The sequence below is a fragment of the Canis aureus genome, chromosome 22 (genome assembly GCF_053574225.1).
Source record: "Canis aureus isolate CA01 chromosome 22, VMU_Caureus_v.1.0, whole genome shotgun sequence".
NCBI lineage: Eukaryota > Metazoa > Chordata > Mammalia > Carnivora > Canidae > Canis > Canis aureus.
The window spans coordinates 73,722-101,196 of record NC_135632.1 but is presented as its reverse complement, the minus strand read 5'-3'; the positions used below and the strand labels follow the sequence as shown (position 1 = coordinate 101,196).

The following is a 27,475-nucleotide window of genomic DNA, read 5'->3' as shown; positions in this document are numbered from 1 at the left end:
GTGACTGTTCGCCAAAGCGAACATTAAGCCTGATTTGATCACACCCATTAGAGGTTTCAGCTGAACATTACAGGGATGTTTCTGCTGAATTTGTCTGATGGATGTGGCAGGGTCAGCTGATGGGGATAAAGAACCGTCACTGAAATGTCCAACTAGACAAAATTTTATCAATTATAGGTACAAGAGAATTTGAAGTGCTCCCTGTAAATCAAAGGATTTCTAAAACGAGGCAGTTAGCTTTAAAAATTCATTTGTATAATACAAGCAGTTTTACCTTTATTGGCTCTTCTCATAAGTAAAAAGATATTTGGGGAGGGTAGATTTTTATTTATTGTCCCAGTTGTTGGGTTTTATAAAGCGAGAGACACCTACAGGAAGAGCTGCAGCCTAGACGTCACCTTAGAGACCCTATGGTTCGACCTCTTCATGTTCCAAACAAGGCAGCCGTGGCCCAGAAAGGGGAAGTGACTGGCCCGAGGTCGCACAGCATCAGCATCAGAGCTCGAACTTGGATGCCTCTGGATCCAAGTCAAGGGGTTATGGGGTTGGAAGCCAACAGAACTCCTGCCCTAGGAGCTGCAGGAACTAGATGACAGCGATGACAATACCAAGGAGCACAGTCTACGCCTTTATAAGTCTTTTATTTTGCTTTTATTTTATTTTTTATTTTTTTATTTTGCTTTTATACATGTAATATTGTCACCCAATTAAAAAGAAAAAGACCTTTAATAGCGTACAAGACACAATGAAAAGAAAGAAAAAAGGAAAAAAAAGAGAAGGAGGAAAGAATGAAAGGAAGGAGGGAGGAAGAAAGGAAAGAGGAACAAAGGTAGGCAAGCGGAGACCACACGCGCGTGTGGTCTGCACAAGCGGGAGGCGTGGGCCTGGATGCCTGTTGTGGGTGGAATCAAGACCTCTGGTGGGAACAGTCGCTAAAGTCGATGGAGCTCTGCGTGTCCTGGTAATGCGACTGCTCTGCTTACTCATTTCCAGAAACCCCTGCAACAGAAGCGTGGGGAGCTGCCTCCCTTCCTGGCCTCTGGTCCCCCCCACCCCGGCTCCTGCAAGCAGCCTGAGCCCCGCAAGCCCGCCGGGCCCGAGGGCCCCCTGCCACCAGCCGGCCAGGCCTGTGGGGACAGGGACGCCCCGACCTCGGCCGAGCCCAGGCAGCAGCTCGGCCCACGCACCTCGTGTCTGCCTTCAGGGCTGCTGGTGATTAATGCGTTTTTTTTAGACTTGTTTTTCCAAATACCCCAGTTGCATAGCAACAGACGGCATCCCCATCCTCCTGGGCCGCTTCCCCGAGGACCTTGAGCCTGATGCTCGGGAACTTTTTCCTCCGCTGCCGTGGCGGTTTATTAGGTTCAATATCCGCTCGCGCCTGGCGTGTGGTCCTGCAGCTCAGCCCCGGGGAGCAAAGGGCAGAGCAGGAAACGGGGCATCAGAGGCCGCCGGGCCAAGGTCACACAGCCAGGCCGTGCTGCTGCCCAGTAGCTCCTGACTGTGAAGCCAGTGGGTCTCCTGTTCCCGCCACCCCGGACGCAGACTCCCGCTGCCCGCCGACAAAGGCCCCGCGAGGACACTGTGACAGCTGCGGGGGGCGGCTCCACGGTCATAGCGCGTCCCTAGAAGCCCTGGACAGCCGATGTGGCGGATTGAAGTGAAATGCTTGCTTCACGGGGATACATACTCGCACATATATTTCAAGCTAAAAGATTCAGAGGCTCAGTTTGGACTGTGTGGACCCTGATGGGCACCTCAGCAGATGGCCTGCGGGCCCTGGCCAGCCAGGGACCCCCGGCAGGTAGGGGGACACTATTACGAAACCACAGAATGAGATTCGGGGGCTGTGGGTCTGGCAAGAATCAGGAGAGGCATGAGGCAAAGGAGAGCAGTTGCCGAGCGCGGGTCGGGGAAGATGACCTCTGCAGTCAGGGTCCGACCCTGGGCCTGAGGCTTACAGTTTAAAATAATAATAATAATGATCTAACATGTTGGGGGTAGCCCTGGTAGCGCAGCGGTTTAGTGCCACCTTCAGCCCGGGGTGTGATCCTGGAGTCCCGGGATCGAGTCCTGCTTCGGGCTCCCTGCATGGAGCCTGCTTCTCCCTCTTCCTGTGTCTCTGCCTCTCTCTCGCTCTCTCTGAATGAATAAATAAATAAATCTTTAAAAAAAAATAATCTGACATGTTGGTTCGACTGGAGTCCGGAAAGCTGGTGTCTACAGGCACTTCCCGCGGGGGCGTCCGTGGAGACGGAGCCGGACACCGGGAGAACCGGAGGCCGAGACATCCCAGCTGGGCGTCACCCCGGCCACCCCCCGTCTGGGCTTGCAGGACCGGCGGTTAGAGAAGTGTCTCCGTCTTGTAAACACAGCGGATGTGATCTGGAAGTCATTGAGAAAACATAAACACGGAGCCCCACGCGGTCATGTGTGCGCTGCTCCAGCCCCGGTGAAAGATGAGCTGGTTATGGAGGGGTTGGGTTTTTTTTTCACAGGCACTTATTTTTTCTTTTTAAACAAAAATCCCAGGACACACACGTTACCACAAAGACCAAAGTCCCAACAGAGAGACCACAAGCGCACGACAGCGTCGTTTCCGCGGTGGCGGACCTAGTGCCGCATTTCCTCGGGCTGTGCCCTGCGACCGCAGGAGCTGCCTTTCCGACGTCGGTCGTCTTTGCCGCAGCAGGTGGCAAGACCGGAACAGCCTCCCGACTGCCGCCTCGGTGCAGACCACGGTTTCGCGGTTCCCAAGTCCACTCCCGGTTTGCAGTAACGTGGACCGGGAAAGCCGCCCAGTTCCCCCCACTTAACCGAGATATAGACGGAGGCGCAGATGGGGAAGTGGCTTTAGGGAAGGTCACAGAGCTCGTTGGTGCCGGAGGTAAAGACAGGACAACGGTTTCCTGACGTCTACTGGCTCCTTCAGGACATGCCTCTTCCGGATATTGTTGTTCACCTCACTTTCTTGTCCAAAGGCATTTGTCTGGCGTCCTGTTCCCCGGGGAGCGGGTAATGGGTGTCACTCCGTAACGTGGGCATGAAAGAAATGCCACATGACCGTTCTCTGAATAAGCCAATCCTGATGAGCGGCGCCCAGCTCGTGGGTCCGCAGCACCACTGGGTCCGGGCACATGGGAGGCCCCGAGGTGTGCAAGAGGAGAGGTCGTACCGATGTTCTCGAACCTCAAGGCCTGTACAGGCGGGTAGCTCGCCCGCTCCTGGGCTGCAGCATCTGCAGACGCTATGGGCTCCTGGGCTCACCCAGGCTCCGTCCCGCTTTGGGGTCCTGGGAGGGTAGGGAGCAAGAGCCGGAACCCAAGCCACTTCTCGTCTAAGTTGGGAGGACCTCTCCAGCCCCCTTTTCCCCCTGCCCCGGTTCCCTCCCTTCTGCTCCTGCTCCCCAGCCTCTCAGGGGCCTCCTCCCCAGGCTAGCACAGTCCTCTGCAAAGGCAGGCCAGAAAGGGAGAGAGAACGATCTCGAAACTCCCGTGCTCAACCCTATGCACGAAGGGTCCGGAAACAGGGAAACCCAAAAGGCCTACCCACCTAGAGGGAGAAAGGGAAACATGGCAGTAGGAACAAATTCCAAATTGGTATCTCGGGAGATTATCCTGCTACGGACACGGCCGTGGTAGAGTCAGATCCCTCAATGGTGAAACAATGACGCCCTTGTCCGACCCCTGGCGGCCTACCCGGCACTTTCAGACTCACCCCTCATTTCACCCCAGAACACTAGGGCAGGGCCTGTCACCCCCCTGCAGATGAGGACACTGAGGCTTGGCGAAGAGAGGAGGTGTCTGCAGTTCCTTTTTCCTGGTCCTCAGAAGAGGGTGGCAAGCCACGCGCGTCACATCCCCGTGACCTTAGTGGGACCCTCGTGAGCCCGGGCCTGTTCGAGCCACCGCGGTCCACGTCCCCCGGTCCCGCCCATCCCAGTCAGCTGCCGGGAAGCCACCAAATGCAACGGTCGACGTTCTTCTGGGGTGAGCTCCATTGTTTTTGTTCACCGGGGCTTCAAGGTTAAAAAAAAAAAAAAGGACCAAAGATCATAAACAATCTCCCGACTTTTGTTCCTCCTCTGCATTTGAGGGTTTTGGAAAGAAATTCAGTGAATGATGAATAGAATTGTTTAAATTCCCCAGGGCTATTGGGGTAAGGGCTTTATGCCCTGGTGCCAAGACTCCCGAGACTTGTCCTCCACCTGCGTCCGCTGCCGTGCCCTGGCTCGCTCCGCACCCCCATGGGGCCAGCTCGCTGCCTGGTGTCAGCCTCTCCGTCTCCCTGGAGACCCGCTCGGACCTGAAGGAGCTGCCCCAGTCGTTGCCCTGGTCTGACCGTGTCTCCCTCTGTCCCCTCAAGTCTGTGTGTTGAAACCCTAACCCCCAACGTCATGGTATCAGGACGTGAGGACATTGGGGGGCGATGAGGCCATGAGGGTGCAGCCCCCATGAATGGAGATTAGTGCTTTTAATAGGAGGGACCCTCCCCAGAGCTCCCTCACCCCTTCGGCCCTGTGGGGACACCATGGGGGACACCATGTGGAGACATAGTGCGGGGACACCATGCGGGGACACCATTGGGGGACACAGTGGGAAGTCAGCCCTCTGCCAACCAGGAAGCAAGCCCTTACCAGACACTACCCCTCGGGCTTCCAGGCCCAAGAACTGCGAGAGTCACATTTCCGTTGTTTAGAAGCCACCGGGTCTGTGGCGTCCTGTTACCGCAGCCAGATGAGGACAGGCGCTCAGCACCCTGGTCCCCCAGCGAACTTTTGCTGGGCAGGCGCTGCGTGCTGGACGTGGTTTTGGTACGTGGGGAGTCAGCCACCGGGTCCCTGCCCGCGGGGGCTCCTGTTGTGATAGAGGGAGAGCGTGACAGACGTAAATAGAAATGAATAAATAATATTCCCAGTGACAGTAGAGATACGAGGAAAATACAGTTGACCCTCGAACGACTCAGGGGTCAGGGGCCTTGGCCACCTGTGCAGCCAAAAACTTGCATATACTTTCTGACTCCCCCCAAAACATAACTACTTGTAGCCTACTGTGGACTGGAAGCCCACCGGTAACAGAACGAGCTGGTGGCCACACATCTGTGTCATCGGTGTGTGCATCGTGTCGGTGTGTGCATCGTGTCGGTGTGTGCATTACAACTGCACTCTCACAACAAAGTAAGCCAGAGGAACAGAAACATTAAGGAAATCATAGGAGGGGCGACCAGGTGACCCAGTGCTGGAGCATCTGCCTTCGGCCCAGGGTGTGACCCCGAGGTCCCGGGATCAAGTCCCGTGTTGGGCTCCCTGCATGGAGCCTGCTTCTCCCTCTGCCTGGGTCTCTGCCTCTCTCTCTCTGTGTCTCTCGTGAATATATAAATAAAAATATTTTAAAAAGAAAGAAAATCATAAGAGAGAGGAAGTCCTTCCAATACTGCACCGTATTTACAAAAAAGTCCCCCCAAACCCAGCACTGTACGCGGGACCCACACAGTTCAAACCCGTGCTGGATGAGCCAGCCGGGCAGCGGTAAGGGGATCTTCTCCTACAGAGTGGGGCCTCCCGCTGCGACTGGCGGGCTCAGAACCCAGCTCCCGCCACCTCGTTGCATTTACTAGGCCTCTGAGCTGCAGGAACGTGACTTCCTGAGCACGAATGTCCCCTGGAGGCTGCGAGGGGCTGTGCCCATCCACGAGGCACCACGGCAGGGGCCACAGTCCCCAGCACGGTAGCCCTGAAAAAGAACAAGACCGATTTCCACTTGTATTGGGATTGGAAGCCCTTCCCAGCACCTCCGTAGGTGAGAGAAGCGGGACGCAGAACGTGCAGGACGCGACCCCTCGGGTAGGACGCCTCCAGCTAGTGTACTCACGAGCGCACCAGTGCACCGAGGGGACACCCGACCACTGGCCCCCTCTGGGAGCAGGCAAGGAAGTTCCCGTTATGGTTGTGGGGTGGTAAAGAAAGGGCGGGCCTTGTGGTTTAGCTCTGAATTCATATTTTGTGTGAACTTTTTAAAAATAAGAAATAATCCGTATATTGTGTAGATTTAAAGAAGTTAACTGAAAAGCAGGGGCTCCTGCTGGGGGGCTCAGTCAGCTAAGCATCTGCCTTTGGCTCAGGCCATGATCCCAGGTCCTGGCATGGAGCCTGCTTCTCCTCCTCCCTCTGCGGTTCCTCCTGCTTGTGCTCTCTCATTCTCTGTCAAATAAATAAATAAAATCATAGATAGATAGAGATGATAGATAGAAGTTAAGTGGAAGCAATGTTCCCTGGTAGGCCACGGTGGTCTGCAGTCTAAAGTCTCGACTTGAGCGTCCCTGTAGGAGGTGACCTTGCTCAGCTCACTGACTTGCTCCAGGGCCCCCATGTGCAGGCGTGTAGGCTGTGCACTGCACCACGCAAGGGGGAGCCATGCACGCAGGGCCCTCTTGACTGTGAAATGTGGGACTTTTCCTCTCCGGGAATTCTCTTCCCTGCCTCTAACCCCACGCGATCGCATATCCTTTTGTGCCCTTTAAATACCGTGCTCGCTTTCGTAGGCAAGTATCTCTTTACCGTCTCCATCCACAATCTCTTATTCTTTCAAGACCTAGTTCAAATATCCACTCTCCAAAGGTCGTTCTGACTCCCCAGCAGAATTGGCTCCTTTATTTTGTCCCCACACCACCACCTCTCTTACCATATTGGTTTGTCACGTTTCCCAGTGAGTATCTTGGGGATAAAAACTTACCGTCCTATTCATTTTGGTTCGCTCAGAACTGTATGCAATAGGAGCAATGGAATAAATGAAGAAACACCACCGGCAACCCTAGAACGTTGGTCTTTAGGTGAATCGTCCAGAATTTGTTCACTCTTCGGCCAATTCGTTTTCTCAAACCGTCCTGCAAAGCATCTCTTTCAAAAGGTTAATTCTGAATTTAAAAAAGAGGTTCAATGGGCTTATTTTAGGGAAATGCCATATTACAGGCGAGGAGTTCCTTTATCCAGTCTTCTCAGAGGATTTCAGATGCTAATAATCATTTCGAATTGCCAGGAAGGGAAAACAGAAAACCAGTCCCAACCTTATTGGAGCGTTCATCTGCTTTTTCACAAACGCCTCTTCGTCCAAGAGTCTATTGCTGTATCTCGTCTCTATCTGCGTCCCCTACTCCCCGCCCCACAAGGAGGGCAGCAGCTATGTCCCGCGGTAACAAGCAGTGGAATGGAAAGATGGGGAGGCTCGGGCGAAACACGTGTTGGGCCAGGGGCTGGGTGCAGCTTGGTCGGCAGCGGGCAGACACCCGAAGATGTCAAATAGAGGCTTTGCGATTTAGAAAGTCACCCTGGCACCCCCGCAGGGAGAGGACTGATAGGGAGCAAGGGTGGGTGAGTCAGGGAGACGGGCGAGGGGCTGTGGCTTCAGTCCCGGTTAGCAGCGATGGTGGCTTCGTGTGATGGCGGCAGTGGATTGAGAGACAGAGACGCAGAGACACAAAGAGGCAGAGACAGAAAGAGATGGAAAGATGGAGGAAAAAAGAGGCAGGGACAGAGAGACAGATGGGGAGAGACCTTCGGAGGAAGCTACAAACTGGAATTAGCAGGACTTAGGACTTAATCACCAAGAAAATTGCACTGGGAGAGGCAGGAGGGGCTCAGGCAAAGCTGAGACCAGGTGCAAAATTGAAAGGGATGCCAAAAAACTCAGGACTCAAGAGAAATGCTTCAATGCAATGGTTTTTTCCTCCCTAAGCTCTTATTTATTTATTCATGAGACACAGAGAGAGAGAGAGGTAGAGACCCAGGCAGAGGGAGAAGCAGGCTCCATGCAGGGAGCCCGACGTGGGACTCGATCCCGGGACTCCAGGATCACGCCCTGAGCCGAAGGCAGACACCCAGGCATGGAGCCACTTGGGTGTCCTGCAATGTTTTTGTTTTTTTTTTTAAGTTTTGTTTGTTTGTTTGTTTGTTTTTTTAGTAATCTCGACATTCAACGTGGGGCTCGAACTCAACCCGAGATCAAGAGTCAACGCGCTCTTCCAACTGAGTCAGCCAAGTGGCCCTTAGTGCAATATTTTTAAAAATAAAAAATAATGCGGGATCCCTGGGTGGTGCAGCGGTATAGCGCCTGCCTTTGGCCCAGGGCGTGATCCTGGAGACCCGGGATCGAATCCCACGTCGGGCTCCCGGTGCATGGAGCCTGCTTCTCCCTCTGCCTGTGTCTCTGCCTCTCTCTCTCTCTCTCTCTCTCTGTGACTATCATAAATCAATAAAAAATTAAAAAAAATAATGCAAGAAATTCATGATATGGAAAATACTAAGTTTCTAAATAAAGACAGGATGTCTTTACTGATTTCTTTGCTTCTGTCTCATTCTGCAGTATGTCTCAGGAAGGCAGTGGATACAGGCTGACCGCTCGGTTACAGAATTATGCGGCTTAACACACAGTGGGAGCAGGAACTGGTTTGGGAGCAGGAGTTGGTGGATGTGGCTTTGGCGCTTACAGGCGCTCAGGCTCCTCCCGCTGCGGCCGAGGGCTACCTCTACCTCGCGCAGGAATGAAACAGTCTCTGAGGTTGTGCCAGTGAGAGAGAGAAGAGGATCTTGGCTCCATGCTGAGACCACCGAGTTCTCGCTCGCCTCAGACCCGACCTAACCCTACTTGGCTTCCCCGCACAAAATGGGAAGTGGCAGGAGGGGCCCCGGGAAGAGGTCATTGCTGAAGCGGCTCGGACCCTGGATCACACTGTCCCAGGTGCCCAAACCCAAGCTGTGAGCACTGTGATTGGGCTGCTGCACCAATTTCTCCCCCTCCCCGCCCCCCCCACCGCCTGCCCGTCCTCCTCCTCCTCCACCTCTCCCTCCTCCCCCTCCTCCTCTCCCTCCCTCCCTCCCCTCCTCCTCCTTCTGTTTGCCTGCTCTGGGTGGGAAATGACAGCCCCAGATGATGGTGATGATGCTGAGCGGGAAGGAGGAGGAAGAGGGGAACAACCTCCAACACTGGAGGATGAAGGGAGCAAAGGAAGAAGGCTGAGAGGAAGAAAGGGGAGAAGAGGGAAGAGAGAAGAGGAGGAAGAGAGGACACAGTGCTAAGTCAGATCATCACCTTTCTAAATTACGAATAAACTATTTTAAGTGAAATTTTTTTCTATTTTTTATGTTTAGGTGAATTTTGAAGTTGAAAGCTACTCACCGGAGCCCCGCCACCGTGAGATGGATCAGGAGGCGGCCGCGGTGGCGAACTGGAGGGAGATGCACACTGATTCAAAGCTCGCGTGTGTTTGTAGTGGAGAACGAGGGCCCGCCCAGGGCACCGGCCACCCGGTGGCCTCCCCGTCTGCAGCCGGCCCCCCGCTAGCTCTGCAGGTGCCCCCCAAGGCTGGGTGACGGCCACACGCCAGGGACTGGTGGCTGAGGCCCACACCGCTGTCTCGTTCTGGGGAGAAGGACAGAGAGAGAGAGAGAGAGAGACAGGCCACCGGTGACTCGCTGCTACCGTGACTGACATTAGCTCTAAGGACCAGTCTTGACAAACGCACCAGACAAGACAAATGGCCCGAAGCCACATGAGCCAGATGGAGCAGGTCGGGCCAGGGCCCAGGTTCTTCCAGGTGGGATTTCGGTGACGTGAGGGGGTCCCGGAGGCCTCTTCCCTGGAAACCGCAGTCTGCAGGCACTCGGCGTCACTGCGGCCGTCCCCCGGGCCCGGGGCGAGACGGGCCCCCCGGAGGTGCTGGGGCAACATCCCAGTGCCCGGCGAGAGGATGCCCGGTGACTGGCAGGCCCTGGAAACAGCCTTGGGTCTCAGGAGAGCCCTGTCCCGAACTTGGTCGGACGGTCTCGGACACACGGCCTCCTTCTGGACTCAGTTTTCACATTTACAAACAGGGGACAGTGGGGTGGGGAGGAGGTTTCGCATCCTGTGGTTCCCGGATGGACGCCCAGCCAGCCAGGAGCCACGCCGGACTCGCCAGGGGTGGGCCTGGGCTGGGGCCTTTGCCTCACATTCTGGACCAGCCCCAGGTTCTGGTCTCGTGAGTCCAGGACCCCGCAGGCCGGGTCGGGTGAGGCTGCGGGGCCCGCGGGACCTCTGCTGCCCTCGGTGGCCCGTAGGCGGCCGGACACCGGCACCACACAGGGCGACGCTGAATCACATCAGAGTCATCTGGGGACGCGACCGTCTCTCACGTGACGTGGAAAAGCACAGGACGGCCTAGAGATTTCAGAATATTTCAAGAACTAACGCTCGCGATGGGAAGTAGAATCCACATAAATAAACAGACCTGAAAAGGCAATTAAAAAAGACTTTCCGTCAACCTCGATGCCTTAAACACCATCTCCAGGTGCGGGAGGAGGGCGGGGAGCGAGGGAGTCTCTCCCCACAATCACTAAGGGGTCTGTTGCGGAGGTCACACCGCCCGGGGGCGGGGGGCTGTTGGGGTTCGGGAGCCCCACTAAGCTTAGGGTTAGGGGACCCTTCCCGGGACCTTTGTGTCGAGGGAACGAGGAGGAGGAAGGGAGGATGCGGCTGTCTTTCTTTCTTTCTTTCTTTCTTTCTTTCTTTCTTTCTTTCTTTCTTTCTTTCTTTCTTTCTTTTTCTTTCTTTCTTTCTTCCTAGCCCTGGCGCTGCCTGAGTGGTCTGAATCTGGGGGCTCAATTCTGTTTCTTCCTTCGGGAATCATGTCCTGACGTTACGGGCATTCTCTACCCACCGCCCAGTGTTTGTTTACGGCAGCCAAGTAGAAAATTGTCATGTCTGCAATTGTTAGGGGTTTGCAGATTGTGCGGCCACCTGGTCCGCGGATCCAGGACAGAGGCCCTTTACGAGCTAAAGCTGTGGACTTTAGGAGGAGGAGAGGAGGGGATGTTTGTCCGCCTTCTGTTTGTGTCTGGGTGTTGTTCTGTAGAGAACCATTTAAGGTTGAAATTATTTTAACGAAAACAATCGAAGCCCCTCAGCGCCTGCTGGCGGCACAGGTCTGCCCTGGAAGGCCGCCCTTCCTATGCCGCGACACCCTGAAACTGAGGAATCCCTCAGCAAACGACGACGTCATCCCTGCTTTGCCCTGTATGGAGCTGGGCACGCCGGTTCCAGATGTTTCCCGAAGGGCCCTATGCTCCGAGGTACAGCGGCGGCTCCAAGGCATCCCTCTGGTCTGCAGAGACCCCACAGCTGTTTCAGCAGATTTTTTTTTTAATTTCATAAAATGCTGCATTCAACATGCACGTTTCATCCAGAGAGGCTGCTAGGATGTTCAAAGGATTCGGGAGTACCACCCCCCAAACCCTCTGGAGTCATATTAATGACTAATATTAATATTAGTCACAGAAAATATTTAACATCTGTACGGCTGTACCACCCAAAAGTTTTAAATTGGAGGAAGATGTGTTTCTTGCGCCAAATTACCCAAGGAATTTTCCGAGTAGAGCTCGGTTACCTAGGCTGGGCCGGGACCCCACGGCAGGAAGCCCCTTCCACTCTCCCAAGCGCTGGGGACTGCACAAGACCTAAGGGTGGCACTTTGCCCTGCACCTCACCCCACGTGGCGCCAGGCAGTAGCTGTTTGCTAGCACGCGACGGCTCTGGCGTGCTGATGATAATAATAATTCATGATAATACTAACAACAACAGCAACTGGTGTCACTGGGTGCTTACTACACACCAGGCCTCGGGTTCAACGCGTAACGTAAGCGATTTCGTTTCCCCTCCCGAGCGACGTCAGGAGGCCGGGATCCTATACGAGGCTCCCAGAGTCTAGATGTCTGGGCAAAGATCACGACGCTGGGAAGTTAGAACCGAAACCCAGCTTTGTGGGGCTCGGTGCGCACGGCCGCAGCCTCTATGCCCTAACTGTCCCTCCAAGGTGAGGCCCCAGGCCACACAGAGAAGCATTAGCCACCTGTCCCCCAGATACGGCGCGTCCCACCGAGAACTGGGAAGTGTGGAACAGTGGGCTGGGGTCAGACGTGCAGAAGAGAGGTGATGGCCGATTCTGCTACTAGCGCGACAGGCCAACAGGTTGGTGACCAATGGCCCCGGTTTGCCTGCGACTGGCTTGGTTGCAGCACAAGAGCCCTCATCCCGGATGTGGCAAGTGGAAGTCTCGGATGACTCCCCAAATTACACACGACTGCTGCTGTACACACGACCGCATCCACTTACTTAAACATTTAATGTAGGTGTTGCCGTGAAGGGATTTTCCAAGTGCAAGTGAGCCGACTTTAAGACAGGTGAGGGCACCTGGGGGCTCAGCCATTGAGCGTCTGCCTTTGGCTCAGGGCATGACCTCGGGGTCCCGGGATCGAGTCCTGCGTCAGGGTCCCCACAGGGAGCCTGCTTCCCCCTCTGCCTGTGTCTCTGCCTCTCTCGTGAATTAAACAAACAAGCAAACAAAAAGACACAGAGTGAGTTGGGTGGGCCTGACCTTATCAGAGGAGCCCTTTAAATCTGGGCTTAGAGGTTGGAGACAGGAGTCAAGAGATTTGACAGGGGGATTCAATACAGCTTTAGAGAGGAGGGGGACGCTGGCAAGGAACATGGGCGGCAGCCCCAGGCGCTGGTGGCCTCCAGCTGACAGCTGGCAAGGAAATGGGGACCTCAGCCCTTCACTGGAAGGAACTGAATCTGCCAACAACTTGAATGAGCTTGGATATGGATTTTTATGCAGAACCTCCCACCGAGGCCTCGGCCTGGTGGACACTTGATTTTTGGCCTTGGAGACGCCGAGCTGCCCAGCCATATGGGCTCAGTAAGTGCTAAGTAAAGAGATGGATGAATGGTTTCCTATGGACAAAATGATGCCACTTTAGGCCGAACTTGCAGCCACATTGTCCCTGGAAATGACTAGGAGGCTGGCAGGGCTGCCGCGTCCCATTCTAACTCCGCCTCCTGCTGGACCTGCCCCTCCTGCTGTGAGCAGACACCTCCCGGGTCCTCCTCCCGGGGACCTGGGGCCCCGAGATCCTACAGCCAGTCTCAGGGCTGCTCCTTGGGCAAGTAGCTTAACCTTTCTGGGCCTCCGTCTTTTCACACGTGAGTGACACGGCACAACGGGTCTCACCTCACCGGTGAGTCTAAGGATTAAATGAGTCAACGTGACAGGAGAGCCCTTCGCGTGGAGCCTGGCAAAGGGTAAACCGCAGTTACGTTGTTACTAGGATGAATTTTTATTTCAAATAACTGTGACCTATTTGCTGAGCAAATTCAGGTAGAGACGCTTCCACCACCCCACCCCAACCGGAGGGCATTTCAATTTTACTAGAAGATTCTTGAAATCACAATCAAAACTTTTGAGACCGCGTAGGCGGACCGCCCAATGGAGGGTCAGAGCGGGGAACCTCCAGAAGGCCCTCCAGAAGGCTGCTCTGGAAGTATGGACCCACAGGGCCCCACCTGGGGGCAGGTGAGCACCTGCAGAGGCTCAGCCCACCTCCAGAACGCCGAGGCCCGATCTGCCTTTTCACAAGCGCCCCTGGGAGAGACACCACGAGATGAACTCCCATCAGCCCTGCATCTGGGCAATGCAGCGTCTCTCTGACCTTTCCTTATAATTTGCTTTAAAAGTTAAGTGTTTAAGCACATAGACGAGCCAGACCACAAAACTCAGAGCTGGCAAGAGAGAAACTCCTTTCTAGGGACAGCTGGCTCTCTACATGTTTCAACAAACTGGCATTATCCAAGAGCTCTAATGGTCTGAAGTCAGGCTTAAAACTCAACAAAAATAAACTTTCCAGGAAATTTCTGGCACACCCACTCTTCAAACCCATCATCTCAGGAATGTTATCCAAGCAGTGGCCTCTCTCCCCACTTCTAACTCCATTTCCCAGTTTAGGATGATTCTTGTTCTAGCCTTGACCTGACAAAACACACATACACAAACGGGAGAAAACCGGGGAGCCCCATTTACTGAGGGCTTTAGATAAGTGTCTTCGGGAAAGTCCACGATCTCATTTGGCACAATTAGTGTTCTACTCCTTAATGCAAATACTGTTTTAAAAGTGTATCTCAATAAATAAATAAATAAATTATAAATTATAAAAAATAAAATAAAAGCGTATCTCAAATCTGAGGGACATCCGCTCTTGGTCACTGGGCTTCAAAGAGGTATCCTTGCCAATAGAAGTAGAACCCATACACCCGCCTTCGTGTGGTCAACAACGCCATGTGCCATTGCCTTACATCCCACATGAGCTGACCACCCAAGTCTTCCTTGAGGATCCAAACTCCAATCAGTCACATCTTTTGGACTCATTCACATATATTCCTATTTATGAATGGATGGACTTGTGTGATCGCCACTCCAGCGAATGTGACGAGGTGTGATGCCTTCACCAGATGAAACTCATGACTCATAGGGAGACGTGTGCATGGAAGGTATTAGTCAGGGTCTGTCCTACTTATCTATCGCTGCGTAACAATCCACTTCAAGCTTAGCAGCTTACAGAAGCAACTGTTTCAGTATGTTTCATAGTATCTGCGGGACAGGAGTCCGGAAGGTCTCAGCTGGATTTCTCCCATCCTGCAGTCAGACGGGGTGCTGAAGTAGCAGGGGCTGGCCAGCAATCTCTCCAGGGCTTTCCCATATCGTCTTTCCGCAGGAGCCAACTTGGGCTTCCTCGCAGCATGGCCGTCTCAGGACAAACTGTTTACATGACAGCCCAGGGCTCCAAAGCCAAGTGTCTCAAGAGGATCAAGTAGAAGCCATATTATCTTGTAGGACTAATTCAGAAGTCACAGTGTCACTTGCTCTTGAGGGAGAATTGTCAAAGTCACATTGGAAGGAGAGAATGTGGGATGGGAGATATGGTTTTAACCATCTCTGGAACATAGAATCTGCAATACAGTTCCAGTAGAGGCTTAATGAAGGCACTGGTTGCCAAAATATAAGCAAGATATAGGGTAATAAGAGCTAAGTGAGGTATCCTGACCAGGCTGGTAATGGAGAAATTGTCACTACCCCCATTTGGAAAGAACAGGAAGAGGGAGGGATTTGGGGAACTCAGAGAGAAGGGCTCTCTGGAGAAGGTAGGTATCCTGACCTCACTTGCCCTGCCCTCCAGTATCCTGGCTGGGGTCCCCACTGGCCAAACCCAATAGGAAGCTCACACTTTGAGCAAAGCAGAATGGAGAAGAGAGGAGAGTGCATCTCCAGAGGCAAACAGAAGCTGCCCAGCAAGAGTAAATATCTCTAATACAAGAATGATTATCATCTGATGCCAATAGAGAAGCGAGTAATAGGAGTGCATTTCTGGAAGAGGGAAACTCTGAGCCATTGCTATGTAAGGTCATGGAAATACAGGAGGAAAGTTCACGTCACCAACAGTCCTCCGGATGTCTGGGGTCCCATCCTCTCTCTCTTGGGGCTTAAAAAGGTCCCAGGCTGTTGGGAAGGGAGTTGTCCCATAGGCAAGCCAGAGAGGACACACACAGTCTCTGGGCAGGAGTGGTTCTTGACGGATGGTCCATGGTGGTGGTCCAACAGGAAGACGTGGCTCCTCAGCACCAACAACACCTGCTGGGATGGAGACTAGGTGGTCTCTGGAATTGTTCTGACCCCCCAGAGCAGTGCTCCCATGGCCCCTGAATGAGTCCTCTTCTGAGTGGCCCCATCCAGGCATGGCTCTCATACTGAATCCCATAAACCTCTCTCCTTCATCATGTTCCCTCCACCTCCCTTCTCTCCACGGTCCAGAGAATCTTTAACCTGGGGGTGAGGGAGCCTGGTTTTTCATCAAGTCTTCCAAATTGGTTATTTATTATACAAAATGCAAACTCAAAGGTCCAGGTTCTAGTAGCTCCACATCCTCACCCTTTGAAACTCAAAAGCCAAGATCTGACCTGTTTATTCTCTGCATTCTGCAACTGTGTCCTGTCCCTTCCTTGAAACACACAGTATGGAAGTTTCGGGGGCTGGAGGAGGCTCACAAAATATGTGGTGGTGGTGGATGGAGGGGTGTCATAGAACAAAAATATGATTACAATTCAAACAAGAGGTATAAGAACCCAAAGTACCCCTTATGGGGATGACCAGGAAATAATTCATTGGACCCTTTGAAGGATGGATAAGATTTCAGCAGGAAGAGATGGAAGAAGCATTCCAATAATGATCGTGAGAAATAAAGCATACTCAAGAAAGGACAATTTAATTTATAGGGACTATAAGGGTGTTTGCATGTATTGGAAATAGTTCTAGAACGGCAGTGTGAGGCCAGGTCATGAAAGACCTTGAAAGAAATCTTCCGTGTTCTATTTAAGAGGCCACTGAAGGGTGTGCACGTAGGTGGGGTAACCGGTGTAGGTTGTGCCTTAGGAAGAGTAGTGCGGCGACAGCATACAGGACGCTGATGCTCGGTCGGAGTGCTGGACTCCGCTTGGATGGATACCCATCCGAGCCTCGTGCCCGTGGCTCTGTCACCATCTGGCGAGCAAGTCCACAGGTTCAGCTGTGGTTTCTCCCCGATTCCAAACCTGCATTGCAACTCCCTGTAGCGCAGGCCTGCCCACATGTCCAAGCGCTCTTAAACTCAAAGCACTGAAAGCTGAACTGTCACTCCCTCTTGCCCTCACCCCACATCTGTGGCTCCTCTCCGCATCCCACCCCAGCCTCCCCTGGACGTGCTGGAGCTCCCAGAAATCTCATGTTCCTCAACCTCCCCTCTTCCCCTTCCTCCCCCAGCTCCATGGCCTCTTCCGCCCTTCACTTACCATAGCCAGATCCTTCCAGACGGCCCTTTCTTTCTTTTCCCACTGCTACCATCCCCCTTTTATCCTTATGGGAACTGTCCAGGTCAAGCCATCAGCACCTGTCCCTCTGAGGACGGGTTTCCCTGTTGCTGAACTCAGGGCTACTATGTCTGACCTACAGAGTTCAGCCACAGTCTTCCCTTAATACTACACCTGATCGTGGTATTTCCCCTTGAAAGACTTCCAGCCATTCCACAGTCTATAGGATCAGGGAAAAACCTCTTTTAGTTAGCATTTAAAACTTCAGAAGCTGGGGCACCTGGGTGGCTCAGTGGTTGAGCACCTGCGTTGGGCTTAGGGCCTGACCCCAGGTCCTGGGATCGAGTCCCGCATCGGGTCCCCTCAGGGAGCCTGCTTCTCCCTCTGCCTGGGTCTCTGCCTGGGTCTCTCATGGATAAATATACAAAATCTTTAAAAAAATAAAACCTTCAGAAGCTGACCCTGGTTACTCTTCCAGCTTTGTCCCCTGCCCCTGGTGACCTGCATGAGTTGCTCCCTTGGCTCTGAATTGAGCTGGCTGCGCTACCTCTCCTGGCAGCAGCCGAGTGATGATGGGATTATGCACCAGCTGTTTGGATTGGAGAGGGAGAGCCTCCGGGCACAGGGAAATCCCGGATGTGCGCGTGTGCCGGGGGTGGCAGAAGGAACGCAATGAGACCCGATACAATCTGCCACCCAGTCAAATAAGGAGGCATATGCTGCCGAAGAAAGGTTTGAACTGTCCTGTATTTAACAACTGGAAAAGAGGGGCGCCTGCGGGGCTCAGTCAGTTGAGCATTTGCTTTGGGCTCAGGTCACGATTGAGCCCCGGTCCGGATCCCTGCTCGGTGGGGAATTTGCTTCTCCTTCCCCTCTGCCAGGCCTCCTGCCCATGCCACTTCCCTGCTCTTGCTCCTGCTCTCTCTCTCTCTCCTTCTCAAATAAATAAATAAATAAATAAAATCTTAAAAAAAAAAAAAAAAGACTAGGGGCACCTGGGGGTGGGGGAGCTCAGTGGTTGAGTGTTTCCCTTTGGCTCAGGGCATGATCCCAGAGTTCCAGGATCGAGTCCTGCTTCGGGCTTCCTGCATGGAGCCTACTTCTCCCTCTGCCTGTGTCTCTGCCTCTCTCTGTGTGTCTCTCATGAATATTTTTTTAAATAAAATCTTTAAAAAAAAAAAAAAAAGACTAGAAAAGAAACAACAGGTCCGGATGAGATCTTATTCTTTGAGGGGCTGCCCTGGTGAGCCCTCAAGTGGGTGTTTTTACAAATTCCTCCCATGAGACCAAGTAAGAGACGCATTTCTTCTTACAGGACTCGCAGGCACAGGGAGAGCTTGGGCGGGCAGGTGAACCTTAATAAACACTCTTATGAGAAAGGAAGAGAAGAAGGAATTCAGGGGCAGTCGAATCGGTGAATCATAACTAATTAACTTGTTTCTTCTTCTTTCTCTGGCTCTATTAGATAAACACAGGTGATCTAAGTGAAACAGGTTTTGCTAACTTGATGCTGTGCGGTTACCAGAGCGAGAGTCAGGAGACCTGTCCTCCGGCTCGGTGTGTCCCTAACTAGCTGGGTGATCTCGGGTAGTCCCGGCCCTTCTCTGAGCCTCAGCTTCACTCTGTCTACAGCCAAAGCATTGACCTCATTTCCACAAGTCCCTATAAACTCAACTCCATGTTTCTTCAATTTTAGGCCAGTAAAATGTTTCCCCTCTGTTTATCTACCCCTGAATTTTATTTTTTTCAATGACTTCAGTCTTCTTTATTTTTTTGTTTTTCTTCTCATTCTTTCTGCTCAGCCAAGCAAGGCATGGTACTCATTCAGCCATTTTTCAGACTCTTGACTTGGGTTTACGGAGTACATCCTGCCCACTAAATCTGTTCAGGAGTGGAACCTCCTTGGTTAGGACTCCAGGAGCCAGGAGACCTTGGAACCCAGCTGGCTAGGACCCTTCCCAGGCCTGCAGGAGATGAGACCCAGGCGCTCTGATGCACGAGATACCGTGCTGGCTGTCACCAGAACAGTAGCACCCTCCAACAATTTTTCTCACTTGAATGATCCTATTTATAAAATTAATGCTTCACAAGGGAAAATAAATCCAACAGTTATACAAACTGCCCTAAAAAAAAAAAAAAAAAAAAACAAGTCACCAAACTAAGGTCATGGAAGTCATTCTGATGGGAAGGAGATCACTCAGGCAGCCCCTCAGCTCAGGAGTCTTGCATCGTCTCAGTGTTTTTGCATCTACTTTCAGGATACCCTTGGACCCCTTCCAGTTAATGGACCCCAGGATAAGGATCTTGATATTATATGTTACCAAAGATCAGGATATTTATTCTTCAGAGGCAAACATCTGGATGAATGAGTGGGTTTTCAATTAAAAAATGATGTCTTGACATTGCCTCGGCTCAGATGGAGTGATGAACCACTAACCACAACACCAGGTACCCCTGCACGGGTGGCTAGGTGTACATGGCAGGAATTTTTCATAAGAAGCCTGTGAAGCATCTTATGATATTAAAATGTGTCAGACAGACACAGCTAAGTCTAAAAGAAGCCAGAAAACTAATGCAAGCTGAAAATACCACGTACCATGGAGATACGCCATCCTTTTTAGCCTCACCTTATTCACCAACCTCCAATGACGTGAGAAAGGACCTGAAGAATGTTCTCAGACAGGCTGTTTGGAAGCTTTTTCTCCCAATAATAATCCTTTCCACCTACAAGAGTATTCAGTTTCACTCATCAGCCCAACCCCTTGATTACCGTCTTCAGCATCTCTGACCTCGTCTTTTGGCAATAGTCGTCATTGCGTGCCGAGCACTGTGTTAGGATAGCACAAAGCGGAACAAGACACCGTCCTGACCTGGGAGGGCTCACGGTCCAGTTGGGGACAACTACACTTAAACAAAGAACGGCAAATACAAGATGTTCACCAAGAACAGACACACGGAAAGGGAATTCAATTCTGTAAGAAATCAAAGAGAATGGTTTGGATTTCTCATTAAACCATAGACCATCAGCGCCAGGAGAGACTCTACGGATTATCCAATTCCAACCCCCTTCATTTAACAGGTTGCACAGTTTTCAAGCTGGGGCCCATAGATTAATTCTTTTTCTCTTTTCCTGGTTGATGATTTATTGTGTTTCTCAAATAGTTTCTCGAATAGCAAGAATGAAATCATAAATACACCATGGAAAATAATCCATTTTGTTTTCCAGCCACAAGTACACAAGATATATCTCATCAATATTTGTTAAGCAAGACCATGACTACTCTCCTAAGATGGCCACACTCACTTCCCCGTCCTTCGCTTTGTCTGGACTTTGAAGTCATTCCTTACGCCCCCTTCCTGCCAAAGCTCTTAACACTGCGGTGCCGCAGAGAAAACTCATCGTCATACTTGCTGCATCCTCTACATTTGCACAGCTCTTTGGAGCTTGAAAAAGGGCGTAATGGCCACTGCCTCCATTTTGAGGTCAGGCTGTGGCGCTGCTGGCTTTAGAGGGAGGCGGTGAGCGTGAGGGTGTTCAGAACGGAGCTGAGCATATGGTCACGGGGTCGGGGAACGGGACCTGCTCGGCCAGGGGAGGGGCGCCAGGTGCCCGGGACCGCACTCGTGGGCGAGGCCACCCGAGGAGCGCTGCGAATAGGCTCGCAGCCCATGGAGCCCGGTGAACTGGAAAGAGGCAAGTCAATAAACACTTGGTGAATAACTCCTCTGTGCACGGCACCAGGCTAAGTGGTTCCAAGGATGAATAATGAGTCAGGCTCCCGGTTCCAAGAATGTTTTGGACTGTCGTCAGGTCTGCTGGAGCCGAGGGGAGTGGAAGGCATGGGTGAGCAGAAGCCACAGGGCGGAGAGGAGAAGTGGGTGCCCCGAGTTCCCGGGCGTGACCGGAGCTTCTCCAGCGGGTTTGGAAGCACCCCAGCTCCTGACGCGGGGCAGGCAAGAAGCCCCCAGGCCTCCTCGCGGGGCGGCCCACACAGCCACTGAGCACATTCAGGCAGAGATGGAAGATGAGCTGTCACAGGGATGGCCCAGAGCCTGGAGGCTGACCCTCGGGCAGTGCTTCCCTGCAAAGCCGTCGTACAGGCGCCCGGAGGCCCAGTGGTTGAGCAGCCGCCTTCGGCTCAGAGCGTGACTCCGGGAGCCCGGGGTCGAGTCCCACAGCGGGCTCCCCGCAGGCAGCCTGCTTCCCCCTGCCCCTGCCCCCTGCTTGTGTGCCCACTCTCTCTCTTCCTCAAATAAATAAATAAATAAAATCTTTAGAAAAAGCCATCAAGTAGATTCCCGTGAGTGAATTTCTGTTCACTTTGTAGACAATGGGATTTTAATAACGCTGACGTAGGCTGAAAGAGGGCAAAGGACCGACTGTGTGATTTCTGCAGCTTGGGGCTCCCTGGCTCTCTGCATGGGGGCCAAGGCACGGACTAAGGGAGCTGAGCTGCCGACGGCGGAGCGGGGCCAGAGGGGCTCCAGCAGGCAGGGCTGAGGACAAGCTGCAGGCCACCTTCAGACACAGGAAGCATAGGAAGAAACTTCCACGGAATGTCCCAAATCAAAATTAGGAGGGAATGGAGGTGGACGGAGGCGCACGGGAGCTGAGGACGGACTACCACTAACCTGCGGTGAAGGCGGCAACCCCCGAGGGAAGGGACGAGTTTGGAACTCGTTTCCCAGACGTCAGAGCAGCGAGCAGCGGCTGGAGCACAGCACCCCCCCCCCCCCCCCGCAGCCTCCTCCATCTGGCCTGCAGGCCCTCGCTGCCCCTTTCAAGTGGCCCGGCTCTGCTCACCACGTGGCAGCAGCCTTGGGCAGCGGGGGTCTGTGCCGCCCCCCTCCCCTCCCAGCCCCTTCCCACCGTCCCCACCGGGCCTGCCGCTCCTCTGCTCCCCCTCAGCACACCTGTGGCTGCGTTCCCTGTCCTTGCAGACTCCTCTCCGTGCTGAAGCCTCCTACAAGAAGCCTCTCCTGATCCATCCCCCCCACCGCTGTATGCTCCCTCCCCATGGCACATGCTTCCTTATGACACTTCCATTTCATCCTGCATTACAACAGTCTGCGTTTGTCTGAGCTCCTACGCTCCCCCTCCTCAGAGAGCTTCCAGGACAGGGACTCGGTCCCTCTCGTCTATTTGAAGCTCCAGGATGGGAACTAGTGTCATAGACGCTCAATTCCAGCCAATGCAGCCCTGGGAGACAAAGCTTCCACGGTTCTTCAGAGGCCATGAGCTGGGCCCTGGACTCAGACAGCTCAGACCCTGACACTTGCCTCTGTCTCTAGCTAGGAGACCTAGGGCGATCGACTTCATCGCTGTGCCTCAGTTTTCTTATCTGTAGCAAGAGAACGAGAAAACCTACCTCAAAAGGACTTTGTGATGGTCTGGTACCATCCCTAGCATGCTCCCTGGACCTATTGAATGTTCCATAAATGTAGGGCACGATTAGGAATAGGGGATAGTGCGGGAGTAATCTCCTTCTGATTTCCAGGAATGCTCTAATTCATTCCTGCTGCATTTCCACCTGGAAGTCTTGGTCTGTGTTTAAAGCACGCTTGTACCCAGCAGCTCCGTATCCCTTCGGTGTTAGGTAACCTGGCTGCACATACAGAGGAACGCGGCCAGGCCGTCTGCTAACAGATTCAGGATACCCAAGTCAAAGAGATTTTCCACAAAGCAGTTCACCAGTCCATCCATTCACAGGCACGCGCCACTGTGAGCTCGGTAAGGCCTGCAAGGCCTCCAAAAATGAAAATGAATGGAATGAAATCCTGTCCTCCTGTTCATCACCGTCTCCTGGGGCAAAGCCGTCGATGCCAGCAAGTGCCATAAAGGAGGGCTGTGAGAATCCCCAAAGCACAGTAGCCACCTCTGTGCATCCAGAGCCCATTGCGGGGGCGTCAGTCCCTGCAGCAACTTCACAGGGGAGGTGACCAGCAACTTGTGCAAAGGGACAGAGCTCCAACAGTCTGCACTTAGAAGGCGGTAAGGTCAACGAGCCCTAAGGGTTCTGAGAATCAACCCATGTTATTCTAATCCTCACGTAGACCGTCTTTCAACTAGAAACCTTTCTATCAAATTAGGTATGCAACCCGGAAGAGATCATCTTATTGCTAAAATAAATGTTCTTTCCTTATTTTTTTCCCAAAGGACTTGACGGTTGGTTCCTTTTCTAAAGCATATTTTTGATTTATTTCTGTTGGAAAGCAAGCAACTCCGGCAAGTCCCTTTGGGGCCAGGAGGGAAACGAAGGCAGCCCGGGATCAGAACGATTTAGTTAGCGCGCCCTGAGAGCGGCCCCCGTGTCTGCGGGACTGTTCCAACAGCCTGACTTTGGCTCTTCAAAGGCAGCAGACAAGCCGGGGCTCCCAAGTCCACAGGAGGAGGCACCGGGCTCATTATTTCCCGTTGCGTTTGTTCCCTCGATTATTCCCTAAGCCACGGAGGGCAATGCAGCCAGAGGCCTCCTTCACGGGAACACGTGGGGGCAGGAAATCGTGTTCGTAGCTTTGCCCGGAGGCCGTTTGGCCAAACGCACTGACCGGAGGTCAGAAAGTACATTTTCTTTCTAGTCCGGAGAGGAGGTGCGGCAGGCTCGGCGGCCCCGGAGGAAGGAGGAACACGCGGGCTTTAGGTCCAAGTAGACTTGCCTCCCAGGGGTCTAGTGGGGACCGGAGTCTCACCGGGATCCCGGAGGCAGCGCTGGGTCCCCGGCAGGCAGCCGAGTGACTATTCGAGGGTGCTTGTTGGGAATTTAGGAGTCGCTCTGTCCCCCGCGAGCTCCTGGCCGATCGGCGTTAGAACAACCATTTCCCGGACTGTTTGCCTCTTGCTTCAGGCCCAGAAGGGGCTGGGGACCAGGGTCTCGGGCCGCCCTGGGGATCCCGCCCTCCGCGGGGGGTTCCGGAGCCAACGCCTCGTCTGTGATGCTTCCAAGTGTCCCGGAGAAGCGCCGGCGGCGGTGGGATCGAGTCCCCAATGCTCGCTCACTCGCAGGCCTCGGTTTCCCCGGTTACGGGAGGTACGGGCGGCGTGGGGACCAAGGTGCCTGGGGATGCTTAACATTTTCTCATTTAACTGATCTGGAAAGGGGTCTCTTTCTATCATTTTGGTTTAAGGATATTTTGTGGGGAACAGGGGAATTGTGCTTCCCAAGTCCTTTAGCAAAGGGGCCGCGGTGATCGTGGGGCAGGCGGGGTTAACCTGGCAGTAAAGCCTGCTACGCCGAGTGCAGCCTGCTTTCTAGAACCAGAGGGTCGCGGATTTTAAACTTGTTTCATGGAAGCGTGCGGGGGCGGGGGGGGGGATGCAGACGGAATAGAAGCCCGAGATGAGAGTCTAAGCACTAAACCAAGTCCCAGAGAGCGTGACCAGAGCACACCCCTCTTGGGTCCTCAGGTTACTAGTGGGTGAAATGAACACAGTGGACAGACCCTAAGGAGGCCAGGTGGCCCATGCCCCTTGGAAGCCCTCCTGTCGAGTGTGGGCAGGACCTGTGACATTTTCTGACCCATGGACCCTGGCAAAAGCAGTGGGATGCCCCTCCCATGGTCATATTACGTAGGATGGTGGCCGCCCCCTTCCTAGCAGACTCTCTACTGGCTGCCTCCCTCGATACAATAAGGGGCCGTACAGAGAGGTCCCCGTGGCAAGGAACCGAAGGTGACCTCTGGCCGGTGGCCCGTAAGGAGCCCTCAATCCAAAAACCCTCAAGGAACTGAGACTTGTCAACAACCACATGAGCTTGGAAGTGGATCCTTCCCCAGTCAAGCTTCAAATGAGGCCCCAACCCCAGCTAATACCTGGCTCAGAGCCTTGTGAGAGACCCTAAAACAGGGGGCCTGGCTACGCTGTGCCTGGACCCCAGACCCTACAGGAACCGTGAAATCATGTGTGCATTGTCTGAAGCCACTAAGTCAGCGGTGATGTGCTACGAGGTAGCAGATAGCGATACAGGGAGGCAGCTGGCACCCGACGTCCTGAGAGAAGGATAATCACATTCTTATGCTATCAGCATCGCACACACAGAACTACTGCATCAGGACCCGGACAAACACGGGGCGAGCTGCTGTCTGAGTGCAGGGCTGAGGGTGCTTTGTCTTTCCAGAACTCCTTGGGCGCCTTCTCCACACTTAGATTCTCATGTAATCAGGCCTCATTTCCAGGCTTCTCCCTGCTGATGGCAAACGCACCCTCACACGCGTCCACGGCCACACACAGGTCCTGCGTTACCCTGAATTTAGCTGGGGATCAGCCTGAAATAAAAGAGCTCCAGCAGAAAAGAAGACTCCTCTGAGATGGATTCTAAGGCTTTGGTATCACTATTTGGTAGGGATGGTTTTGAGAGAAGGGGTCGAGCACGAGAATCTGCCAAAGCAAATGAAGCCCGCGGAAGAATTAGTCTAGCGGCCTAGTGGGGAGTCTCATTTTGCAATAAAAAATAAAATAAAATAAGGCCGGTTGTATTTTAACAGCAGCTAAGGATATTGGGCTTCATTTTATGTGCAGATTCGCTCAGAGTGTGAGCGAGCACCCAGTACGTCTTATGTTATCCCCCACATTTTGTTCCTTTCCAAGCCCGCTTTTCTGGAATCCTGACATCCTCTATAAATAAAATCAACACTATGAACTGCCTCATTCTGGACAGGAAAGGAACAGGAGCAACGTTTGGCTGGTGGCGGGGGTGGCTGGTGGAAGTACGGCCCACACACGACCGCACGGGGAGGGGCGAGTCTGAGCTCGCCCTGCAAGGGCCCTTTGTGCCGGTGAGGAGCCCGACGCTCCCGGGAGGTGGGCAGGTGCTGCCAGCGGGAGGCCTGGGGGCCCGAAGGACAGGGGCCTGAGGGGCGAGGACATTCTGAGATGCCCGGGGGGTCGGGCGTGCTCCTCAGTGCTTTAGAATGAATGAATGAAGCATTGATTCCTGCCCTTAGAGGTCCAGCAGCTACCCCCTCCCCCCCCCCCCCCCCCCCCGCCCCGGCTCCCCTAGCAGCGCTTCTGCTGTGTCATCGAGGGCAGGGCGAGGGCCGCTGCTGCCCTCCACAGACCAGCACACAGGACGGGCCGGCAAGACCCACGACGTGTCCCCAGTACATGTGCAGAGGGACCCCACGGGGAAGGGGGGTTCACTGAGCCTGGGCCAGCTTCCGGTGACCCCACCAAAACCCTAGAAGGAGCCAGAATTATTATTCTTTTAATTTTTCATTGTTTTCATTGTTTTTATTGAAGTTCCGTTTGCCAACATACAGTATAGCACCCCGCGCTCATCCTATCACGTGCCCGTCACCCGGTCACCCCACCTCCACCTCCCTTCCCGCTGCCCTTTGTCCCTGTCCCACAGTTAGGGGTCTCCCATGCTTTATCTAAGAGGTGGAATTAGACGAGGGAGTTATAGACCTTTGGTGAGGAATGATCGAGGCTCTGAAAGCCACCCACTGCCTGCGACCCCAGCGGAGGCCCTTGGAGTTCCAGCTCTAAGACAGAGTGAGGAGCCCCTCTCCTTTGGGAGGGGAGCCCTGGACACGGGTCCTGGGTCCCCAGGCCAGCAGCAGTGGCGGTGGGGTGGGGTCAGGGGCCTGGGCTTCTGGAGGGGGTGGATGGGGAGGGCTCGGGGCTCCCGGAGGGCTGGCCTTGCCCTGCGCCCCCCACCCCGGGGTACAGGCGGCAGCATGGGGCCCCGGGGCTGCCTCCTGCAAAGCCGCCCCCACCCCCGCCGCGGTGCCATACCTGGCCCTTTGTCACCAGCTGTCAAAGAACTCAGAAAATCACATTTACTGCCCGGCTGCGCAGGGCCGTGGGTGCAGTGAGGTGGCCGAGCCGGTGGCCTCCCCGCACAGGGAGGGTGCACAACCTGCACAAGCGTCCGGCCTGTTCAAGGGCGTAAATCAAGAGGCATCTCGAGGTGGAGGGCGTGTTTCCTCCCCCTTGGCAGTGAACAGACGAGTTTAGCCGACCGGCGCGCCCCGACAGGCCCCTGTCGTCCTGAGCTTTCAGCACCGCCGCCTCCTGTCCCGGCCGGTCGCCCTGGGCCGCAGGCTGACGGGAGGCCCCTCTCCAGGCGGGACTCGCAGGGGCCTGGGCACCTGGAGACCAGAAGACAGCGCTGTGACTCTCCTTGATTAGGTTAATATTTCACGAAATGAATCCAAAATATTGTCTTGCAAAATTTTTCGGTTGTTTTTTGGCTATTGAGTGAAACCAAGGGAAAATAAATGTCTTTTTTTTTTTTTTTAAGAAAACCAATAAAAGAAAAAAAGCCATCTAGGCACATGCTTACAACACACATCCCTTAGGCTCTTTTTCTCCACCCTAAAGTAATGTTTAGCAGACATGGATACACTCAAATCTACCAACACATCAACGAAAGTCCAGTAATCTGTGAAAACGGTCCCAAAGAGGTGCGCCTGGGCGGGTCAGTCAGAGAAGCGGCTGCCTCCATCCGGCTCAGGTCGTGATCCCCCAGCCGGTTGTCCCCGCTCATCGGGGAGGCTGCCTCTCCCGCTCCTTCTGTTCCTCCCCCTGCTCTCTCTCTTTCAAATAAATAAAATCTTTAAAGAAAAACAACAGTCACAAAGAGCACAGTAATTTGTACCCTCATTATAACATACTATACAGCACAATAAGTTGAATTATATAGTCATGAGGCAGAGAAATCGATAATAGAATTTGGTCCATTGCTTGCAAATTATGCATGTTATAAAGCTTTCACAAACACTAAAAAAAAAAACGATCTATAGGGCTTAAGCAGGAGCCTTTTTTTTCCTCTACC

At 53.5% G+C, this 27,475-nt stretch overlaps 1 long non-coding RNA gene across 1 annotated transcript; it reads right to left on the bottom strand.

Annotated features, from left to right (window-relative positions):
* Window positions 1-644: 644 nt before the first annotated feature.
* Window positions 645-27,475, bottom strand: LOC144293612 (uncharacterized). The gene is made up of 6 exons (XR_013360774.1): window positions 26,434-27,475; window positions 9,517-10,260; window positions 9,171-9,413; window positions 5,489-5,732; window positions 4,637-4,856; window positions 645-4,018 (listed from the first exon to the last, which is right to left on the bottom strand). It is a non-coding gene; the product is annotated as an uncharacterized LOC144293612 (long non-coding RNA).